We start from the raw sequence: 7,866 nt of genomic DNA on the forward strand, positions 1-7,866 counted from the left end.
ATATTGTTTGGAGATGAGCAAAAACAAGGAAGAATGGTGGATTACTTACAACTACAAATCACAGTTTTATAAAAGTTGGATTCTTGGTTTCGTAATCCACCACTGGTCAGAATGAGGTAAGCCTATATGTCCAAAATGGATCAAAGAAAATCTCCAGCTAAAAACATTTATGTAAATTCCATTTTTGGGCCAAATTGTGTGAAAACACAGAGAATTGTCTTGATTTCTATTTCTCGCCATGGGCATAGTTCTGTTCTTTTCTTTTCTTTTCTTTTTCATTTTTACACCTACCAAATATATACTGAAATGCTTAAGTTATTGGAAATGGGTAATCTAACTTGTACGATTTAAAACATTTTATTTATGAGGTTATGTGTTGTTGTCATGAGGCCATCCATCAATAGTTACGCCAATCAACCATCCATCATGATATTTCCAGTTGTAGAATAATGGATAATGTGGTGATACTCATGGGGCCTACTTTAAAACTATAATAGAAATGGGTATTCAGGAAAAGGACAGTCATAAAAAGTGTGCAAAGGCTGTGTGAATGCAACAATGAAAAACATAAAGTAAAAATAAGTACAATAAAAGGGTGATGGCAGGGAGAAGATGCATTAAATCCTGTGCAGTTTAAACATGTTGGAGTACATTCCCTCCCCCAAGGCAGAGTGCTTGCCATGGCTCAGAAAGAAAAAATAAAAATAAAAATAAAAACGTGTAGAAAAGTAGAATTTAGTAATTTCTTCTAATTACTCCCTTGCTAATTAGAAGCAGAGGGAGGGGGGCCACACTAATTTCATCACTGTCACTTTTCAGTTTTGTATTTGAAAAGTAATTCATGTATCAGTTTTGATAAACTCTGCAGAAATCAAACTGTAACGCATTTATGTTTAAAGCAGCCTATGTCTCAGTAAAAATTTTAAAATCCATTTATATCTTTTTAATCATAAAAAATCAGAGAATATTCTGTAATTAAGATAGAAAATTAAAATCATATTATAGTTTGTTTTCATTTTTAAAATTGTACATACTTAATTATGAAAAATAATACCAACAATATCCATGGTATCAGAATATTGAAGTCTAATAAAACTCCTATCTGATTTATGAGATTTTTTTTAATTTTAATTTTAATTTTTAAGATAACAAAACCTAATAAATTTGAGCTTTTACATACATGTCTTTTGCTAAAATAGACAAATAAAAACTGATATGTTATCTCTGATACTTTGAAATGTTAGAAAATTTTCTTCTAGTTTTTTTAAAAACAAAAAAACAAAAAAAAATAAAAATTGGTATTGTATTTTAAAATTCTATATTTAATAAAAATAAAATAAAATAAGTTTTACTATTGGTTAAAATTTAAAAAGTATGTGAAATTTTAAGTCGTAATAATCTGTTCATATATTAAAAATTTACCAAAAAAATGAGGTAAAAAATGAAACGGTTTGATGTGGGTATGTTTATAGCTTTAAAATGAATATTCAAGAAAAAAAAAATTGGTATACAGTAACAAAAAGTATTTAAAAAACAAATAAAAATGAAAAGAAGTAAGTAAATTATAACCATTTTTTTTTATTGTAATGGTTTAGATATATGTGAAAAAATGAACTTAAAGTCTTTTTTTGATAGTATTCTTGATAATAAGACATTACAAAATATTATCTAATTTAAATATCTTGTTAACTATATGTGTTTGTAATACTTAAGAGTGATTCCTAGAATTGTGGTCTACATAAAGAAAATTTGTAACATTAAAATTTTAGAAATTAATGGAATTATTCATGTTTTAAAGATAGGAGTAGAAATTTCAGATTTTTTTGATTTCATAACCTTAATTCCATTGCTATTATGTTTTTCTGTTCTTTTTTTTTTTTTTATTGTGATGTCATTTTACAATAAAATAAAATAAAAGTAAGCTATATTACAAAATAACCCAAGGTACGTTTGTAAAAACTCATTCTGCTCTTACAAAGCCTAATGAAGATATTGCTTGTATATCAACTGATCATTGAAAATTATTAATTGGTATAAAATGTAATTACAATTTATACCAATTTATAACTATAAAAATATCTCTTAATTCTAAATAATGTTTTACTAAAAAAATTAGCAAAAAAATATCACGTCTTAGAGTTTAATTTAGTCAAGTCACATCCATGTACTAAATATTTGAATGCCGTATATTGAAGCAACTTTTGAATAGTATGTATGAAAATAGTATATTCATGTAAATTATGTTACACATAAAACTAATAACAAAGTTCCAAGCCTTTAGACTAACAATTAAATTATCACTATAACTGTTATTAATATTGTTATTATTATTATTTTAGTGTGGAGTTCTGAAACAGGTACAATACTGTGAGCTTCTAATTTTTCTGACGACATCTTTTTTCTGTGAGAGAGTCAGGAAATTTCTTTGTAATAATATATTTTCATCTTTTAGTCTAAATGTGATGGTGACCAATCCTCATAAAGAAAACCCGCACACATTAAGAACCCTCATTAATTTTCTCTTATTCTTTTGGTTTGTTGGTTTGTGGAACTTTAAATTCAGGCACATCACACCCTTACAACTCATGGAATAAGTTCTTAAATTAGTCTCTATAAAGTACACTTACACAACTGTATCCATCTAAGCAAGTTCCTTTCATTTTTATGGCCACATATTCTTTTCAGCTGAAGTAAAATTGAATTCATGGTTAGATGAGTGACCAAGCAAGGCTTTTGCCTTAAGTATGGCATTTTCTTAATCCTCACCAATGTAACCACACTTTGTACTTCGAATGTACAATCAACTGATTTTAAAACATGATTTAAAATCCTTGTACATACTCAGTGTCTCCTGAATGAAATCTAGTTTAGAACTGAACTATTTGAACTTTAAAATAACAAGAATGGTGGGGTGAATAATTTTAATGGTATTGTATTTTTCCTCACTGAGGCATTGTACTTGTTGGTACCCAAGTAGACCAGTACCTTCATAAACAACCAGGGCTTGCTTGTATATTTTCCCATAAATGGACGCCTTCTAGAACCTTCACCTGCCGAATGTACTTACAACCCCAACTCCTGCAGAGATGCTTCCAGTAAAAACATACAAAGATTATATACATATATTTGTACGATTTATTATTTTTATACATACATACATACATACAGATGTGTGCGTGTGTGTGTGTGTGTGTACATTCAAGTTGGTTTACTTCCCTAAAACTTACTGAGAGTTACAGTAATGCTGCAAAATATTGTCTGTGTTTGTGGACAATTATGGGTGGAGTAAAGGACAGCCATGTTAGAGGCTTGCACTATTACCACAGTGTGATGGCAATACCTCCACATCCTTCAGCATTCATTGTGCTGTATATACAGTGGGTCACCAGTGCAGCAAGTACAGTGGGTCACTGTGGAAACAGGGAGCGTTTGACGAGGTCAACACTACGTCATGCCCACTTCAAAATTAGGCTCATTAAATGAATCATGTTGACAATCTATTGCAAGACAGAGTAGGTTTGGCATTGAAAACCCTAAAGTGCAATATGTTGCATTGACACAGCAGCCACAACCTCCACACAGGAATCTAAGGTTGCTGGGAGTTTTTGGCACAAAAAATACATACAATGAAGGGATCACTGCTGGCACACTGCCCCATCATCAGTAAGTGACAGAGCATAGTGTTAGAGAAAAAACAGGGACAAGAAAATAATAATAATAATAAGAATCATCATCATAATAATAATTCATAAGAACTACCCTGCTACACCACCCTTCTATAAAAAGCAGCAGCAGAGGTTTCTTACAAGAGCATCTTTTCTTTTTCAGAAGCTGGTGATGTGCAGGTATATTCTGCACAGTACAGCAACAAAGTATCACAATAAAAAAGCCACTTCAATGTTGCAAATCATCTTGGTGTACTTACATCTCACATATCAAATCAACTATGTTCATGTGCAAAGACTGTGCTGCCATGTGCTTTTGGTGGGAATTTCTTTTGCAGTGTAAAGAGCAAATGCCCAACTGTTAGCGGACGTTGCAAAACTTGAACATTCCACCAACTTCAGTCTATCCAAATTGCAGTTATTCCATACAAGAAGACAGGGATTTTATTTTTTAAATACAGAGGGTGTGACAAAAGTTGTCTGTAAATTCAAATCCTAAAATAATTTGATATATTGAGCACCCAAAATGCAAGCTGTTATATGGTAAAACTCAAATCCCAAAATGTTCCTTTTAAGTGTGCTTAAAACTGAAGGGAAATTGCCTAATTGAATTTCCTCACTAACCACCATAATGGGCCATCACAACCAATGCAAAAGTTAGACACCCACAAGTGTGACAATGGTGTACAAGGGCAAGAATCACACTCACACTTTTAGCATTTAATTAATTCATGACATGGTGATATAAGTCAACTTCTTAGCAGTCAAACTACAGGGATCATATACTATCAACATCATTCACTGGTAATTTAATAGGGATTAAGACAAGCAGTGTGATGCCACAGTAATCAGGGTATATGTCTGATGTCAATGTTTTGAGATGGGTTTTATAATGCCCTAAAATTGTTGTCATCCCATAGTCTGTCCACTATGGTCAAAATTACCAACAGTGGCTTACCATTATTAAAACTGGCTTGTGAAGGAACTAATACCATATGTTCCCAATCTGAATCAACTCCACAGGGCATGACAGTACTCAATACTTGCGAGCTTAAACCAAGCAACACACAGTCTTTCAGAAATTGCCTGTATGTAAGTTAGCTTTCTTACAGTATGTACCCAGGGTCTATTCAGTGCGAGAAATCACTTAATGAATCGTCCATGCAAAGTGTTTGAAGAGACTCTTAGCAATGAGTTGTTACCTCATAGCCAACTCCATCCACCCAACCCATTGTATCAACAATCATGCAGCAGTCTGAACTCCATGATTTGAAATTAATTGCATGCTCAAAGTATGGGCCAACACATTACACACATCCACATTTAAAGTAGATGTAAATCCGTCAACTCATGGTGATGCACATGTTGGATTTGAAAAGGCCTATGGTCGGGTTAAATGGTCTTTGATGGAAGGAACAATGTTGCATTTGGATTTCCACAATCAATGGATTAGTTGGGTCTACCTTGGTTACCTTCTCGAGACCACCAATAGTATATAGGATATCATGTTTCCCAATACCAGGACAAAGTTGTATGGGACTTACTGACCTCTCTCCAGATATCTTAATACTATTCTCACACACATTTTAAATTTATTCTATATTAGTCCAGTGCTGTGCAATTATTGAGGGAAATACCGACAAGAGCGCATGTACTGTCCATTGAGTGAGCATTGTAAAGGAAATGGGTGATACAGAATTATTGCAACATGGGTGGCATGAGGAAAACAAACATATGGGGACTACAATTCTGCAGAAGAATGGGAGAGTTGGAAGCATCTCGTGAAGTAGGAACCCCACTCAATTTTACTGCATCACTGTTCACGAACCAGCATGCACACCCACATACCAATGAATGCTTGTCTCAATACAGTTGAAGCCACGTCTTTGCTTTGTACTCACATTTATGTGGAAAGTGGAAATGCTAGCTTTCAGATGTAACTCCAAAAGTTGCTACCTTGGTATGAATGTGTTGGCAGCTTGCTGTAATTAGGGTTTTGAGCTCTTGTTGGTTTCTTTTACAGGGATTGCTGTGTTGCACTAACTGCTAATTGATGCTTTGCAAATACTTCTCATTGATTGTTGAAGTCTCAGAGTTGGTCTTGTTGATCTCTTCTTGTTGAGATTGTTGTGCTGCATTATCTGTCAATTTGCACTCTGCAAATATTTCTAGATGGTTATTGGAGTCTCAGAGTTGCATAAGAAGGAGAAGAACAACCAATCAGACCATAAATTAAGGTTTTAGATAGTCATTTGAGTTGATGGAGTCTTTGTATTAAGGAAACCACTTTGTAAGGTCGTGGTGTAAAATTTTTACAAAGGTTTTTTTTTTTTTTTTTTTTTTTTTTTGCTTAGGGAAGCCTTGGTTTTTGGATATAGTGTACAGTAAGAAGAAACCATGAAATAAACAAAATCTTCCTATCATTACAAGTCTAAATAAAATAGCTTTTATATCATGATTTTAACAATTATGACAAAAAATGTTGATTTCATATTTTTAATGGTTATTTTAAGCAATTTTGACGAGGCTTTTTTCAAAAATTGAATTATTGATATTAAGTTTTTTTTTAGACTCACAACTCTATTCATGCCATGTGAGAAAAATATGTATTCTATCTCATCTTTTCCTCTTAGAGCTTTTAGATTATTTTTTAAAAAATAAAATCCAATTCAACAATGCTTTTCAATTTTAACCAATCAAATGATTTGAAAATTATGGCCTCATACTATATCTCCTAAATATGAAGATCTCTTGAATTTAAATTTATTAATATCAAGTATAATAACATTAAGGTATTAAATTTTCCTTGATTTTCATCATAGATATTAAAAATTATACAAATTTAGATAATGAATCATCATGGTGTTGCTTACAACAATCACAAAAAATATTTTCTAGCTCTAAATTAGAATATATATTAAATTTAATGTGGAAAATTAATAAATAAAATCAACTATACTTAAGAAAATTGTGAGAAAATTTAGACCAAATATTATAGATGTATATAACAAAAACATGATTATTTTTTATGATAAAACTTTAAGTAAGAAACTTTCCATTTTCTTGTTTAAGAGTTCTAAAAGTTTGTTACTTAGTGACTTAAATTTTATTTTAAAATTTTTATATAGAATTTTAAAATATATGATTTATATATATATATATATATATATATATATATTTTGTAGAAAGTATATCTTAAAATCTTATCGTAAAATAATAGTTTTAAGATTTGCAACACAAAATAGTTTATTTTCTAAGAATTTAAAGATTATTTTAAAATACATAATTTTTAATTAAGATAAATTATATAAAAGTTTCTAAGATGTTATAATAACTAGGTATTTCCAAAACCTCATCTATCATTTGTATTATGTAATGGTGAATCTTAGATTTTGACCATTTTATTTAAGTTCTATATAAACCTAAGCCAAGATTCTAAATTAGGTTATTTTTAAGAAGTTTTTAGATGAAAATTTCATCAGTTAATATTATCATGGCCAAAAAATTAAAATAATATAAAATTAGATCTTGAATTTTATATTATTATTAGTTCTAGAAGATAATATTATTTTATTGACTTTTTTAAATCATTGAATCTATTAAATATATATATTTTAAAAAACCCATAAATTCTTAACTATGATATTTAGATATTTCTCTGATATAAATAATGGCATTAGAACCTTCAAAATTTTAATTAATCTTTAAAAAATTTAAACATCGTATTCTTTGAGTCAGTTCTACTCTTTATTAAAGAGTTTCGAAAGCATATATCATTAAGAAAAAAACTTCCAACTTATATGGCTTTATGGTGGTTAAAAACAGGAAAAAAGAAAAGAAAAGGTATACCACCTTGGAGTTTTTGGGCATAATTTTACAAGGTTTCTAATAAAAATAAATTTTAAGAGAACAACATGCACATTGAACTCTAAAAAGACCATATTTGTAAAAAATATATAAAATAATTCATCAAAATTAAATATAGAAATTATTAATATTACTGTAGATGGTAATATTAGCTAAAATTAATAAAAAAATACCCATAATAATACAAAAAATATAATTACCTATGAAATTGATTACAACCAACTCTACTATATTTTTCTTCTAATCTACAAACAACTTCGTTGAAAATCAAAACTTACAAGGTTATATATATATATATATATATATATAGATAGATACCAATAAAATAATTAAT

At 29.9% G+C, this 7,866-nt stretch overlaps 1 long non-coding RNA gene across 5 annotated transcripts; it reads right to left on the minus strand.

Annotated features, from left to right (window-relative positions):
• Nucleotides 1-2,795: 2,795 nt before the first annotated feature.
• Nucleotides 2,796-6,676, minus strand: LOC149987482 (uncharacterized). Of its 5 annotated transcripts, none has more exons than XR_016498349.1 (4): nt 4,290-4,360; nt 3,807-3,852; nt 3,341-3,649; nt 2,796-3,078 (listed from the first exon to the last, which is right to left on the minus strand). It is a non-coding gene; the product is annotated as an uncharacterized LOC149987482 (long non-coding RNA). The 5 variants fall into 5 exon arrangements; XR_016498350.1 differs by having other exon boundaries at nt 3,322-3,649; XR_016498352.1 differs by lacking the exon at nt 4,290-4,360 and adding an exon at nt 4,375-6,676 and having other exon boundaries at nt 2,796-3,649.
• Nucleotides 6,677-7,866: the final 1,190 nt, after the last annotated feature.

This window comes from Physcomitrium patens, chromosome 18, assembly GCF_059467195.1.
Source record: "Physcomitrium patens ecotype Gransden chromosome 18, ASM5946719v1, whole genome shotgun sequence".
NCBI classification, from domain to species: Eukaryota; Viridiplantae; Streptophyta; class Bryopsida; order Funariales; family Funariaceae; genus Physcomitrium; species Physcomitrium patens.